General features: G+C 43.4%; 1 pseudogene; it reads left to right on the forward strand.

Annotated features, from left to right (window-relative positions):
- Positions 1 to 8,045: 8,045 nt before the first annotated feature.
- LOC143956787 (uncharacterized) overlaps positions 8,046 to 16,126 on the forward strand; it is an 802,170-nt pseudogene continuing 794,089 nt past the window's right edge.

Genomic DNA, 16,126 nt, shown 5'->3' on the forward strand with positions numbered 1-16,126 from the left:
ACTACTCTGCCATCCCGCTCACTGACTACTCTGCCATCCCGCTCACTGACTACTCTGCCATCCCGCTCACTGACTACACTGCCATCCTGCTCACTGACTACTCTGCCATCCTGCTCACTGACTACTCTGCCATACTGCTCACTGACTGCTCTGCCATACCGCTCACTGACTACTCTGCCATACCGCTCACTGACTACCCTGCCAACCTGCTTACTGGCTACTCTGCCATCCCGCTCACTGGCTATTCTGCCATACTTCTCACTGACTACTCTACCATCGCGCTCACTGACTACTCTGTCATACCGCTCACTGACTACTCTACCATACCGCTCACTGACTACTCTGCCATACCGCTCACTGACTGTCATATCATACCGCTCACTGACTAACCTGCCATACCACTCACTAACTACTTTGCCATCCCGCTCACTGGCTACTCTGCCATACCGCTCACTGACTACTCTTCCATACTGCTCACTGACTACTCTACCATACCACTCACTGACTACTCTGCCATACCGCTCACTGACTGCCATATCATACCACTCACTGACTACTCTGCCATCCCGCTCACTGACTACTCTGCCATACTGCTCACTGACTGCCATATCATACCGCTCACTGACTACTCTGCCATCCCGCTCACTGACTACTCTGTCATACTGCTGACTGACTACTCTGCCATCCCGCTCACCGACTACTCTGCCATACTGCTCACTGACTGCCATATCATACCGCTCACTGACTGCCATATCATACCGCTCACTGACTGCCATATCATACCGCTCACTGACTGCCATATCATACCGCTCACTGCCTACCCTGTCATACCGCTCACTGACTACTTTGCCATACCGCTCACTGACTACTCCGTTAACCTGCTTACTGGCTACTCTGCCATACCGCTCACTGGCTATTCTGTCATACTGCTCACTGACTACTCTGCCATTGTGCTCACTGACTACTCTGCCATACCGCTCACTGACTGCCATATCATACCGCTCACCGACTACTCTGCCATCCCGCTCACCGACTACTCTGCCATACTGCTCACCGACTACTCTACCATACCACTCACTGACTACTCTGCCATACCGCTCACTGACTGCCATATCATACCGCTCACCGACTACTCTGCCATCCCACTCACTGACTACTCTGCCATACTGCTCACCGACTACTCTACCATACCACTCACCGACTACTCTGCCATCCCGCTCACTGACTACTCTGCCATACTGCTCACCGACTACTCTACCATACCACTCACTGACTACTCTGCCATACTGCTCACCGACTACTCTTATACCGCTCACTGACTACTCTGCCATACCGCTCACCTATTACTCTGTCATACCACTGACTGCTTTGCCATACCACTCACTGACTACTCTGTTATACCCCTCACTGGCTACTCTGCCAACCTGCTCACTGACTACTCCTGTCATACCACTCTCTGACCACCCTGTCACTACAGTACATACTGCTCACTGACCACCCTGTTGCTATGTACAGCTCACTGACTGCCCTGATGTTACATACCATATCCTCCATGGATCAGCACTGACTTCATACTGCACTGCATACATTTTTGTTTATCACATCCATTTTAATGTATGCCCCACCCCCTAATTAAAGTAATTCTCTGCCTACGATGGCTTGCTAACCTCAAAGCCAAAAAAGTTGTCCCTGAATTTTTTTTGTAAATTTTGGCAACTATGCAGGAAGGGGGCCCGCTGCCAGACAATAATAAAGGGCCACAAAATGGGAGAACATTTGGTGAGCCTCAAACATGCTATATTTACCCCTACTCATTCACCAAAAAAAGTGTCAATAAGAAAAAAAAAAAGCAGTTTTGACTATTCCTTTAAAAACAAAAAACAGACAAAAAAAAAACAATATCCCCCGATGTAGATCCATTGTCAATCACGACACCCGCCACACCACCGGACCTGAAAAAAAAAGTAAGACTGACTGCCGAATGCCTTTTTTCTTTTTGTCGCCAATGTGTTTTTTCATTCAGCTGTCAGCGGGGAAGCCCGTTGACAGCTGATGACTCATCCATCGTTAACAACATGACGGCCAGCTTCCTAGCCTAAGCCTTAACAACCAGCTACTCGCTGTGCCCTGAGCGGGCAAAGCTTTACCCAAACAGGGCCCTCGGTGGGCAAACATCCCACCAAGTGCCCTGCAAATTTGAGTGTTCACCAAACAGGCAATGTTTGGGCCAAACTTTTGCTTGGCCCGAACCTTTTGTCCAACTCTACTTTGGAACGGCACCCACCCAACCAGTCCTGAGGAAGCAAAAAACCTTTGTGAAATGCATTGACTTACCAGAATGGAGTAATTATGGACATTACACCTGTTTGCTACATTTATACTATCAGGAGTAGAATGCTACCCGTTGTTGGATAAAACACTCATACCAATTGCATATTCCCATTTCTGGGTTGGGTATCGCTCTGGTACTGATTATTTCATGTGTAGAGGGTGTTGTTATTGTTTTTTTTTTTAATGGAAATATTTTGGAAAGATAAAATATACTTTATCTATTCAAACTGCCTCATGTTGTGCCCACAAAGTCCGCCTTTTAAAACCTATATGGTTCCCATGGTTTCTATGTATAGATAATTGGATGCAGCACAGTGAAGGTCTATCAAATTCTTTATCTTCTACTTTATCCACCTTTAGGTGATTCCTAAAAAAACCTTCTCTTTAACCAGTTCCCGACCGGTGCACGCCAATGTATGTTGGCAGAATAGCACGGGCAGGCATATTGGCGTACATGCACGTCCATTTTTATATGCCGCCCTGCCATCGCATGTGCGCCGCCGGCGGTGCGCTTGCATACCGGTCGGGACCCCCATGAGTTCGATCGCGGGTCCCGCGGACTCGATCGTCTCACGGGATGGCCGTTGTAAACAGCATCTCCCCGTTCTGCCTAGCAACAAGTGACGCTGATCTCTGCTCCATGTGATTGGAGCAGAGATCAGTGTTCACTAAATGAAAGCCCAACCCCCCCACAGTTAGTAACACACCCCTAGGAACACTTAACCCCTACACTGCCACCCACTGGTTAACCCCTTCACTGCCAGTGTCATTTACACGGGAATCAATGCATTTGTATAGCACTGATTGCTGTATAAATGACAATGGTCCCAAAAATGTGTAAAAGATGTCCGATGTGTCTGCCATAATGTCGCAGTCACAATAAAAATCGCTGATCGCCGCCATTACTAGTAAAAAAAAGAATTATTAATAAAAATGCCATAAAACTATCCCCTATTTTGTAAACGCTATAACTTTTGCGCAAACCAATCAATAATCGCTTATTGCGTTTTTTTTTTTTTTTACCAAAAATATGTAGAAGAATACGTATCGGCCTAAACTGAGGGGAAAAAAAAATTATATATTTTCGGGGGATATTTATTATAACAAAAAGTAAAAAATAATGCGTTTTTTTCAAAATTGTTGCTCTATTTTTGTTTATAGCGCAAAAAAATAAAAACCGCAGAGGTGATCAAATACCACCAAAAGAAAGCTCTATTTGTGGGAAAAAAAGGACGTCAATTATGTTTGGGAGCCACGTCGCACGACCGCGAAATTGTCAGTTAAAGCGACGCAGTGCCGAATCGCAAAAAGTGGTCTGGTCTTAAGCCAGCAAAATGGTCCGGGGCTGAAAGTGGTTAAAGAATGCAATCACGCCTCCACCTAACAACTAAACTTTTATTTTCTCAATTAGCTCATCCCTCACCTTTTGTATCACCTGACCCTCCATTTTAGATTGTAAGCTCTAAGGAGCCGGGCCCTCTGATTCCTCCTGCATTGAATTGTATCATAACGGTACTGCTCGCCCTCATGTTGTAAAGCACCAAGCAGACTGCGGTCACTATATAAATCCAATATAATTATAATAATAATTAGCCTTGGAAATTAATTTTCCCGATTTGCCTCTTATTGACTTCAGTGGGTTTTACACGTTTTTGTACATTTTGGATTTTAAGCCCTTGTACACACGGTCGGAGATTCCGTCGGAATGCGTCCGATCGGACCGTTTTGTCGGATATTCCGACTGTGTGTGGTCTCCATCGGACTGTTTCCCTCGGAGTATCCGATGGACCAAGTTTTCCAACTTGTTGGTAAAATTTTCAGACAAAATGCTCCGATCAGACATACTCCGATCATGTGTAGAGAATTTTCGATCGGACAAAGTGCCACGCATGCTCAGATAAAATTCCTACACCAAAGCTATTGGCTACTAGCCTGAACGTAGTCCCGTCGTAATGAAATAACGCCATCACGTCGGATTTTCTGACAACTTTGTCCGACCGTGTGTATACAACAGTTTCGGACAAAATCCGTCAAACAAAATCCGACGGATTTGGTTGTCGGAATCTCCGACCGTGTGTACAAGGGCTTAGATGTACTAGCCGAATGTACCCGCAAATCGAACCAAAGCCCGTCACTATGCAGCCCAACGCTCTGAATGAGAACAAAGAATGAGATTCTCCTGCTGGAAATTTTCCCAGCAAAGGAACTTTAAAGGTGCTGAATCCTCCTTGTGGAATAAAGTGATTAAGAAAAATATAAATTGTATTAAATATGATTCAATATGTCTATAACACAATAGACATTTTATGCAAAAAGTTAGGACAGCAATCTCTAAATGTAAACAAACATCCCCCGGAACCAAGAGTGCCTTATTCCTCTATGATCATATATGTATACAGTCATGGAAACCCATGACATACACCCAGACACATAGATAGGAAAAGACACAACGGACGCGTTTCGCTTCATAGCTTCTTCAGGGGTTCTCTTTAAAAGGAAGAAAGGAAGTAAGTGCAGTAGAGTCGCTGTAAAGAAGAATAAATGCAAATAATATATATTCCTTCATAAATAATAATAATTTGATAAACATCAGTTTCAGTTTTATTTATACATTGGTTCAAAAACTTACATTTGGTAAGTGATGGTTCTGAGAGGCCCCCTGAGGGCATTACAGATTCCCACCAGTGCTCTGTGAAGTGGGCCAGACGTCTGTCTCTGTCAGATAAATTAAAGCCAGCTAAGGAAATTTGTCCCAAAAGCCACCGGGGATCCCCTATACAAGGATAGACAGTTTAAGGCTAATTGGTCACATATGCTGCCATGTTGCACTGCAACAAAAAGAGAAGGTAAATAATATAAAAAAATACCTCATATAATGCATCAACTGACCCATATTGTGTCACATACCTAGGAGAAACCTCCCTGGTACATTCACGGACAGCAGCAAAAGCAGTAGGCAGATTCCAATTGCTGAGATGGTTAACAAAATGAATCTGGAATAACATAAAACAAGCATATAAATAAAAGCCCGTCTCCACCTCCAGATAATTACCCAGCCCATATCATCTAGTCCACCTCAGAAGTAGTTGCAAATTACCTTAATAATGGCGAGAAATGTCGAAGACCAACCGCAGACGCTCTTTGATTCACATTAGGCACAACCGTCTTTGTAGTAAGTTACCTCCAAATGAAGATCCACAAGTGCTTGCAATACCGACACCCTTAGGCCGCGTACACACGCGCGGACTGTTCGCCCCACCCTTGTTCCTCAAACAGTTTGACAAACAGTCCGCTCAAAATTAGCATGAACGGACTTGACCACACACGATGAACGAACAGTCCGCTGAAACCGTGCGCGATGACGTGAACGGCACGTACGACGGGACTAGAAAACGACGTCCTATACACTGCAATGCAACCTTTGGCGTGTAAATCCTTTCTGAGTATGCGCGGAACTTAGTTTGACGAACAAGCCTACACACGAGCGGACTGTCCGCTCAAACCAAGTTTCAGCGGACAGTTTTACGGAAATTCCGAAAAACTTTGTTCGTCAGACTGTCCGCTGAAACTGTCCGCTGAAGCCCACACACGAGCGGACTTTCCGCTGAAACACTGTTCAGCGGACAAAGTTGGGCGAACAGTCCGCCCGTGTGTACGCGGCCTTAAACTCTTGCCGACCAGACACCACGGCAACATGGCTGGACTGCGCGAATCACCGTTATGTTACGATGCGAGTGCTCAACGGTCTCGATCACCGCCGGGCTCCCGCGATCGCTCGGGGGGGGACACGGAGAACCGTGAGCTGTGTTTCTGGTTCTCTGAGGAGTGAACTGACAGATCATCTGTTCATACGGAGTATGAACAGCGATCTGTTATTTTCCCTGCACAGTCCCATCCCTCCTAAAGTTAGAACACATACTAGGACACACATTAACCCCTTCACTGCCCCCTAGTTTTTTTTGTTTTTTTTTTGGGTTTTAAAAGAAATTTTATTGAGACAAAAGCAGTAATGTAACAATAAATCTCCCACGCAGGGGAATAGAAAACGTGAGGTAACAAAATATTGGATTAGTGGGTCTGACATACAGTCTTCAGAATACAGAACTAGACTGGGGGGGGGGGCAATTCTTGACATGGCGCCTGCCCCGTAACCTCTCTGAGTGCCCAAGGAGGCAAAAGTACATAAAACAATCAATAGACTAAAACTACGGACGCTCCGAGACCACAACACCCCATCTGGGATCCCACTGTGTTGGGGAGACGGAGCTACCCTATGAAAAGGAATAAGACAATCTTAAGAGCACTTTCAAAGAGCTAGACAAGAACCAACCCTCTTTAAACCGGGTAACACTGCCCCTATTTTTAACCTCCTTCACTGCCAGTGACATTTTTACAGTAATCAATGCAATTTTAATCGCACTGATCGCTGTATTAATGTCGGTGGTCCCAAAAAATGTGTCAAAATTGTCTGACGTGTCTGCCATAATGTCGCAGTCACGATAAAAATCGCTGATCGCCGACATTACTAGTAAAAAAAATTACTAAAAATGCCATAAATCTATCCCCCATTTTGTAGACGCTATAACTTTTTCCCAAACCAATCAATATAAGCTTATTGCAATTTTTTTTTTTTTTTTTTTTTACCAAAAATATGTAGAAGAATATGTATCGACCTAAACTGAGTATAAAAAAAATTATTTTATATATTTTTTGGGGCTATTTATTATAGCAAAAAGTAAAAAATAATGCGTTTTTTTTTCCAAAATTGGCGCTCTTTTTTGTTTATAGCACAAGAAATAAGAACACAGAGGTGATCAAATCCCACCAAAAGAAAGCTCTATTTGTGGGGGCGTCAATTTTTGCTTTGGATCAATGTCGCACGACCGCGCAATTGTCAAAGCGATGCAGTGCCGAATCGCAAAAAGTGGTCTAGTCTTTGGCCAGCCAAATGGCTTAAGCGGTTAAATAGCGTTGGTTGGCACCAAAACTTCCTTCCTATCTCGCCAGGACTAGATCAGCTTTGTACCGAACGTTTTTCAATATCACTTTGTTAAATGTTATCCCACAATGAGGATTCAGCGCCCTATAGTCACAATTTCCAATTGTTCTATGTTCTGTTATTCATTCTGGGATGTGGTGCTGATTATCAACTGAAATACTTTATTATTATGTGACCAGCCCGGAGGAAATAATCTGGTGTCCTCAGTAAAATAAAATACAAACATTTCAACATGTATAATATTGTGCATATTGTTTTTATATATTAGATACATTGAATCATTATTGCTAAAAATAGAAAGCAATTTTATTTAACAGTTTTTTTTTTATATAGAGTTCTGACTTTTATTTTTGTTTTGTTTTTTCTGTACAGGCGATGACCCAAGTTTTCGGTCATGTTAGTCTTCATAAGTACAACTAAGTCACATGGGAAATGAGCCATATGGGTGTCTTAATTGACTGAAAGTCACAATTCATTGGAGGATTTACACAGGACACGAGCCATATCGGTGTCGTAAATGTTTTGGATCCTCTTCAACATTGATCCAGCCTCCGAGGACAACAGGAGAGAAGTAATTTCAGTGTTCTGGAAGTGACAATGACGAGACAATAAAGTCCAGCCCACGTATACACTGCATAAGAGAAATCATTTCAATCTTTTTTTCTTGTTTGGAATGGGATTTTTTTTTTTTTTTTACAATGGAAGCAAAACATATCACACACCAAAATGTTTACAATGGAGGGAAACCTTTTCAGTGTTCTCATTGTAACAAAACGTTTACAATGAAGGGCAGTCTTACCAGACACAAGATGATTCACACGGGAGAGAAACCGTTTCAGTGCTCTGAATGTGACAAAGCTTATAGAACCAAGGGAGAACTTATAATACACCAGAGAGTTCACACTGGAGAGAAGCCATATCAGTGCTCTGAATGTGACAAAACTTATAGAACCAAGGGAGAACTTATAATACACCAGAGAGTTCACACTGGAGAGAAGCCATATCAGTGTTCTGAATGTGACAAAGCTTTTACAGGGAAGTCTTCTCTTATCGTACACCAGAGGATTCACACTGGAGAGAAGCCATATCAGTGTTCACATTGTGACAACATTTTTACAGACAAGGGTACTCTTACCAAACACAAAATGATTCACACCGGAAAGAAACCTTTTCACTGCTTTGAATGTGACAAAGCTTGTAGATCCAAGGGAGAGCTTATCAGACACCAGAGAGTTCACACTGGAGAGAAGCCATATCAGTGTTCTGAATGTGACAAATCTTTTACAGTGAAGTCGTCTCTTATCACACACCAGAAGATTCACACTGGAGAGAAGCCATATCAGTGTTCTGAATGTGGCAAAGCTTTTAGACAACAGGAAAGCCTTATCACACACCAGGTGGTTCACACTGGAGAGAAGCCATATCAATGTTCTGAATGTGACAAGGCTTTTACATGGAAGTCGACTCTTAACATACACCAGAGAATTCACACCGGAGAGAAGCCTTATCAGTGTTCTGAATGTGACAAAGCCTTTAGAAAACGGGAAAGCCTTATCACACACCAGAGGGTTCACATTGGAGAAAAGCCATTTTAATGCTCTGAATGTGACAAAGCTTTTACAGTTAATGGCGGACTAGCTAGGGAACAATGTAATCACACAAGCTAGGGAAGACGTGAAAATAAAATGCAACTTAAAAAACGAAATCTGTGAGCAAACTGCAATGTAATGGACAGATGCATTGAGTTTAGGGCTTATATGCTCATCTACACCTAGAAGGCTTGTGAATATTATCTTTTGACTTTTTTCCCAGATGAGCACCAACAACTGAAGTGTTTCCCCCATAATTCTCGCTTTTATCCTTTTTTTTTTTTTTTTTTTTTTAATGGAACATTGACTGAACATGTAAAGCTTTTACAGGGAAGTCGGCTGTTATCACACACCAGAGGATTCACACCGGAGAGAAGCCATATCATTGTTCTGAATGTGACGATGCTTTTAGACAACGGGAAAGCCTTATCACACACCAGAGGGTTCACATTGGAGAAAAGCCATTTTAATGCTCTGAATGTGACAAAGCTTTTACAGTTAATGCCGGACTAGCTAGGGAACAATGTAATCACACAAGCTAGGGAAGAAGTGAAAATAAAATGCAACTTAAAAAACGAAATCTGTGAGCAAACTGCAATGTAATGGACGGATGCATTGAGTTTAGAGCTTATATGTCCATCTACACCTAGAAGGCTTGTGAATATTTTATCTTTTGACTTTTTTTCCAGATGAGCACCAACAACTGAAGTGTTTCCCCCATAATTCTCGCCTTTATCCTTTGTTTAATGGAGCATTGACTGAACATGTAATGCATTTTCATCATTCACAAACCGAGATATGTTTTCTTCATTGCCAGATCCTCAGCTTATACATGAGCAACACTACCTCAGTACTAGAAACTAGGATGGGGTATAGTGGCATCTTTCCAAGCCTCTGAAGCCTCAGTGGGACAGTCCATTCCAGGTTCTTGTGACTATTGTTATATCATCAGCCAGGCTTGAGGGCTCCAGCTAAGCCCACTTTGTCCATACCTCCCATTACATGTTCCACCTCCCCTCCCATGATCAAATGCCTCCTTTCCATGTTTCATCTCCTCTCATGGATTACAACTTTGCAGACAGGTCTGTAGCTGGGACACCAGCCAGGGAGAAGTCTCTGTTTGGTAAGACATCAACTTTCAAACCTGGCATAGGCCTTCCAACACTGGGTTGCTACTGTTTATGGGATGAATTCAAAAGTACCACGTAATCCCAGCTGGCCACTTGTGTTTCATCTGGTTCTGCTGAACATTTCAGGGATTCTATCAGGAGAAGATTTGATGTCCTTGTTATCTTCTTTCTCCGTCCAGCTATTGCTCATCTCGATAGACTAATCACACAGCACAAATGCAAGAGATTTGAACTTACAAACTGCAACTTCTTCTGGGGGACTGAAATTCCTTTGAATGGGGTTCACTTTAACCACTTCACATCCAGGCCAATTCTGACATTTCTCTCCTACAAACACAATAAATTACCCAATTTCTTTGGTAAAATATAACATATGAGGCGTGTGCCCTTTATATAGATACCAAACATGTCACACTTTAAAAATTGGATGGACTTGTGAAATGGTGACAAACTTCAGTACCAGAAATTGCCCATAGGTGGCGCTTTAAAAGCCTTTCCAGGTCATCAGTTTATAAAGTTCTCCATGAATGATGTCCCTAGAGATATTCCTGTCACTCTGTTGTGTGCAGAGATATGTAACATGTGTAGTGTGACCGTAGTTTTCCTACATAACCGCACCCAACACTCTTGCATACATTTGTGTGAATTGGGGTTTTAAAATATTTTAGTGTGTTTTTTTTTTTATTTTGTTTTCATTAACATTGTGTTAGTTTAATTTTTTTAAACATTTTTTCTTGCATATATTTGTGTGAATTGAGGTTTTAAAATATTTGTATTGTGTTTTTTTTTTATTATTATTTAGAGTGTTAGTTAATTTATTTTAATTTTTTTTTTACTTTTTTCGCTTAACTTTATTACTTTCACATATGGGGTTGATAGTCTTGCATGTGATAGAATATTGCTGATCACAGGTCCTCTTTAAATAGACATCACTTGTCTATTAGACCCCCTAATATCACCCCTGGACCCCAACAAAGATGGTCAAGCACAGATCATACCCCTACAGGGTAAAGGACCATGCTACACCCAGACAGACCCCAGCGGCAGGCGCCCTGAGGAAATTGGGTCCGCATAGGCAGCACTATACAAGGTCTATCAGCTCCTTCCCTGGCAACAGCAACCGGGGAATGACAGTGCTGAACCCAGGAATGACATAATCTCACACCTTCCATCTTCATTCACCGAAGGGGAGATCAGAGATCTGATGTTTGCTGATCTCCTTCTGCTCTCACTGCTGACACCCACCATGTCTGTCTTGGACTTGCAAGAGGTGAAGCTGAGCCCGGTATACATGGTGGGGGAGGGGGGATACCTTCAGTTCAGCTGAATCATTTCCACCAGAAAGCCGACAGTTGATGTAACAAATGTAGACAAACCCTCCTGGTAATAGCTATAAGCCTGTGCTGCTGCTGCTGCTGATGTAAAGCTTCCATTGGCCGGAGTGAAAGGGTTCCACTGATGTAGATCTGCCAAATCTGTATCTGAGGAGACCATAAAAGCAGCATTAGAAAGAAATGTGAGCATGGCTTCAGTCACGAGATGGTCCTGGTGGTCCTGGTCTTGTTCTCCTTCAGGTCCTCTAACCTTGTAGATGGTGACATGGACTTGTTGGGTGGGAATGAGCAGGAGGGGCTCTGGATTTTCTTCTACCCAATCAGCTTGTTATGGATAAAAGATTAAAGTGTCTTCTGGGAATTTACAGGGATTTGGAATGTTTAGCGGGTTACATAAGTGGGCGGGGCTGGTATTAATGAGAGGCCTGTCATATGTTAATGAGTTTCTTAGCATAGATGATATAAATGGTATAAATATATCCTTGAAATGTAAACAATCTCTCTTTTTTCTTCTGTTGTTGATGTGTCACATAATATATGATTAATAAAGTTGGATGATATTTTCACCGCACAATCCCGTGGTCTGGGTTCTTCTACAACTCATCCCCCCAAAAATGCAATCTTCCAGTTGTAGGAGTCTGGTGGAATGGGTGACAAGCTGATTGTATGTCTTAGGTCCCTTGTACATGGGGGGTCCAGCCCCTGTGTGTGCAATGCTGGTGTTATAATACACCTGGTGGGCACAGGTACAGCGTGTGATTACTATGCCTCCGTTTATGAATGGATGGGATCCTCTCTGCCGAGACTTCTATTCATTCATATGTATTGTAGCTGAAAGAGAAAGGGACTGAACTCTGTCTTCAATCCATTTCTCTGTCTCAAATATGAAACATTGGAGGTCTGTATAGACCCCAGATATCTCTCTAAAGCCCCCTCCCAAAAAAATGTAAAAATAAAATAAAATTATACTTGTTCAATAAAAATAAGAATCATAGTAAAGTTAGATGTAGATATGCATCTGATCTCCTTCCTTCTGAAGCCCGAGGCTACGCTCCAGAGGATATCGACAGGCGATGAAGAAGCGATCCGATGTCTCCTCACCGTTTGTTTTATACAACATTTTTGCGACAAAAAGCATCCAACCATACAGTTGCAGGGTATTTGCCATGCTTCCCCATTGATTTGAAAGTGTAGCGTTCGGCGGGCGACATCGCTACAAGTCAGGACAACTTTGTCAGAAACCTGCGTTACATCAGAGGGGGGCGGGGTCACCCATGCGTCACTGGGGAACCCCATGGCTTCCCTCACCAGCGTCAGAGGGGGCGGGGTCAGGTGACGGGTGGCCCCGCCCTCCTAATATAAGAAACGTCAGCGCTGGGAACCCCGCAGTGGAGACAGAAGATGGATGCATGTATGGACAGCGCTGGACTGAAAATCACCCGTCGCTGGATCAGATCAGCCATCGCTGGACCTCGGAGAGATGATCGTCCATCGCTGGATAGCAAGAGTGGATTACCCCAGCTGGAATCTTTTTTTTTTTTTTCAAAAGTGTGTTTGTCTTATTTAACCATTTTGACACTTTCTTTGTGAAATGGTAGGGGTACTTTTGTACCCCCTTACCATTTCAAACAGGGCGGGGCCGGGATCTGGGGGTCCCCTTGTTAAAGAGGGCTTTCAGATTCTGATAAGCCCCCCCGCCCGCAGACCCCCACAACCACCGGCCAGGGTTGTGGGGATGAGGCCCTTGTCCCCATCAACATGGTGCTTTGAGGGGTCACAGATCCCCAAAGCATCCTCCCAATGTTGAGGGCATGTGGCCTGGTACGGTTCAGGAGGTGGGGGGCGCTCTCTCGTCCCCCCTCTTTTCCTGCGGCCTGTCAGGTTGCGTGCTCGGATAAAGGGTCTGATATGGACTTTTAGGGGGACCCCACGTCAATTTTTTTTTTATTTGATGCGGGGTTCCCCTTAATATCCATACCAGACCTGAAGGGCTTGGTAATTGAATTTAGGGGAACCCCCACACTTTTTTTTTTATCAATGAATGAATTGTGCTCCGTAATACAGAGAACACTCATTGAGTGTTCTCTGTATTACGGGAGCCGACAATTAAAAGTGATTTTAAAAGACCTTTTTTCCTGCAGAAATGACACTTTGTGCAGGGACAATTCTAAGCACGGGAAACATGCGCCCCTTCACAGGCATACTATAGACACCCCCCAGGTATGAAATTCAAAGGAATATCACACTTTTATTGTTTCACTTTAATCATTATTAAAATCACTGCTCCTGAAAAAACGTCAGTTTTTAAAACTTTTTTTTGCATTGATCCATGTCCCCTGGGGCAGGACCCGGGTCCCCAAACACTTTTTAGGACAGTAACTTGCATATTAGCCTTTAAAATTAGCACTTTAGATTTCTCCCATAGACTTGTACAGGGTGTTCCAGCTTTTCGAATTTGCCGCAAACACCCCAAATTGTTCACTGTTCGCTGAACAGGCAAACAGGCAATGTTCGAGTCGAACTCAAAGCTCATCCCTACTTGTCATGTGTGTGGCAGTGGTGGGATAATAGAGTGTGTGTGTGCTGTTATACAGCTGTTACCCCTGTCTGGGCTGGGAACTTGGGGTTCTCCTGACAATCTGCCAGCGTGCTTCTGTTGTACATTACAATAGTGCTGACCCCTCTACTCTATATATTGTGTTGTACATTACAATAGTGCCGACCCCTCTACTCTATATATTGTGTTGTACATTACAATAGTGCTGACCCCTCTACTCTATATATTGTGTTGTACATTACAATAGTGCTGACCCCTCTACTCTATATATTGTGTTGTACATGACATAGACCAGCTACAGTAGTCGGGAATGACAGTGGTGACCCCGGAGGTGACACAATTCTTTTTATTTCTGGGGTCATTCATGGCAGAGGATATCGGGGGATGGGATGTTCTCCAAGCTCCTCCTACATAACACGCTATAGTGGTTTATCGATGTTCCACCATCTTGGATCTCCCAGAGGAAACACAGGGAACAGCAGGGGGCACCAGCAGGGGGGAGGGGCGTCACATTCCCTGTATTGCGATTAGCCGATTCTCCAGCTGCCCCGATCTCTAGTACATGACGGCCAATCACTGGCTGAGAATAATACAAAGCTCATTTCTCTATTAACCTCTTGATTACCAGAAGGATGAAGAATATACATTGGTAGACAAGGGGTCAGTGAAAGAGGCGGAGCTCTGATGACTTCCATCATCTAATCACGTGTAAGTAAAATTCCATGGTTTTATTTCTGTGCACGTGATTGGATATTCATTACAAAGTGACATTTCACCACATTCATTAATCTCTGGGGGGGATTTCTTTGAACAGCCTATTTCTCTTTAGTAAATCCCCCCTCTGTCTGTATACTGGACTGTCCGGATTGCAGGTCTGGGGCCACTAATGATCCAGCACAGCTGATATACATGACATTCCTAATACCCCTCCCCCTCCTCTACACCATACTTACTGCAGACCGGCAGACTAGATCCTCCTTATGCACCCTGACACAGAATGGGGGGAATTGGTAACTGGATGAGATTTGGGGGTCACACTTGTATTTGCTGGTATATGGAAGATCTCTTGTTGGTGGTAATGGAGGTGAACCCGGCAATGAAGCAGATCTACAGTACACCTCCAATTACTGTTCCCTCCATGGTCCCGAGGTCAGATCTCCAGATCACTCTTCTCTGTCCCTGCCCCCCCCAACAGAGCGCCCCCTTCTGGAACATTTTACATTTTATCTTGTAGCTTTGTGGTCATTAGACCTCACCAGGCAGTTGTTGGTGACAATTTGTCCAAGAGCGGTCTTTATTGTCCTTTCACCCCTCCCCCTCACCAATCTATAAACACTGTGCACTAGACATGTGCAGAGTAAAATATTTTGTTTCAGAATTTTGTTTTCGTCCGAAAAATATATTTATTTAGTTACTCCCGAAATTCGTTTTTATTTATTTCGTTTTTCGTCCAAAAATCCACATGAATTACGGTCGAATCTGTCTTTGAAGGCTTATGGTGTCTGTCGAATGTATAAAGAAGATTCGACGGAGCTAGTATATATAGAATACTTCGTGTGAACTTTAGAACCCTATTAAAGTCTATGGGACTCAAACGTTCACAATCTAAAGTGCTAATTTTAAAGGCTAATATGCAAGTTACTGTCCTAAAAAGTGTTTGGGGACCCGGGTCCTGCCCCAGGGGACATGTATCAATGCAAAAAAAAGTTTTAAAAACGGCCGTTTTTTTGGGAGCAGTGATTTTAATAATGATTAAAGTGAAACAATAAAAGTGTAATATTCCTTTAAATTTCGTAGGGGGGGGGGGGGTGTCTATAGTATGCCTGTGAAGGGGCGCATGTTTCTGGTGCTTAGAACTGTCCCTGCACAAAGTGTCAATTATGCAGGAAAAAAAGTCCTTTAAAATCACTCGCAGCTATTATGAATTGTTGGCTCCGTAATACAGAGAACACTCATTGAAAGTCATTGATAAAAAAAAAAAAAAAAAAAAAAAAAAAGCGTGGGGGTCCCCCAAATTCAATTACCAGGCCCTTCAGGTCTGGTATGGATATTAAGGGGAACCCTGCGTCAAATTAAAAAAAAAATTGACATGGGGTCCCCCTAAATATCCATACCAGACCCTTTATCCGAGCATGCAACCTGGCAGGCCACAGGAAAAGAGGGGGGGAGAGAGCGCCCCCCTCCCT

Source organism: Lithobates pipiens, unplaced genomic scaffold, assembly GCF_037356315.1.
Source record: "Lithobates pipiens isolate NorthernLeopardFrog02 unplaced genomic scaffold, aLitPip1_a1.2 Scaffold_41, whole genome shotgun sequence".
Classification (NCBI taxonomy): Eukaryota; Metazoa; Chordata; class Amphibia; order Anura; family Ranidae; genus Lithobates; species Lithobates pipiens.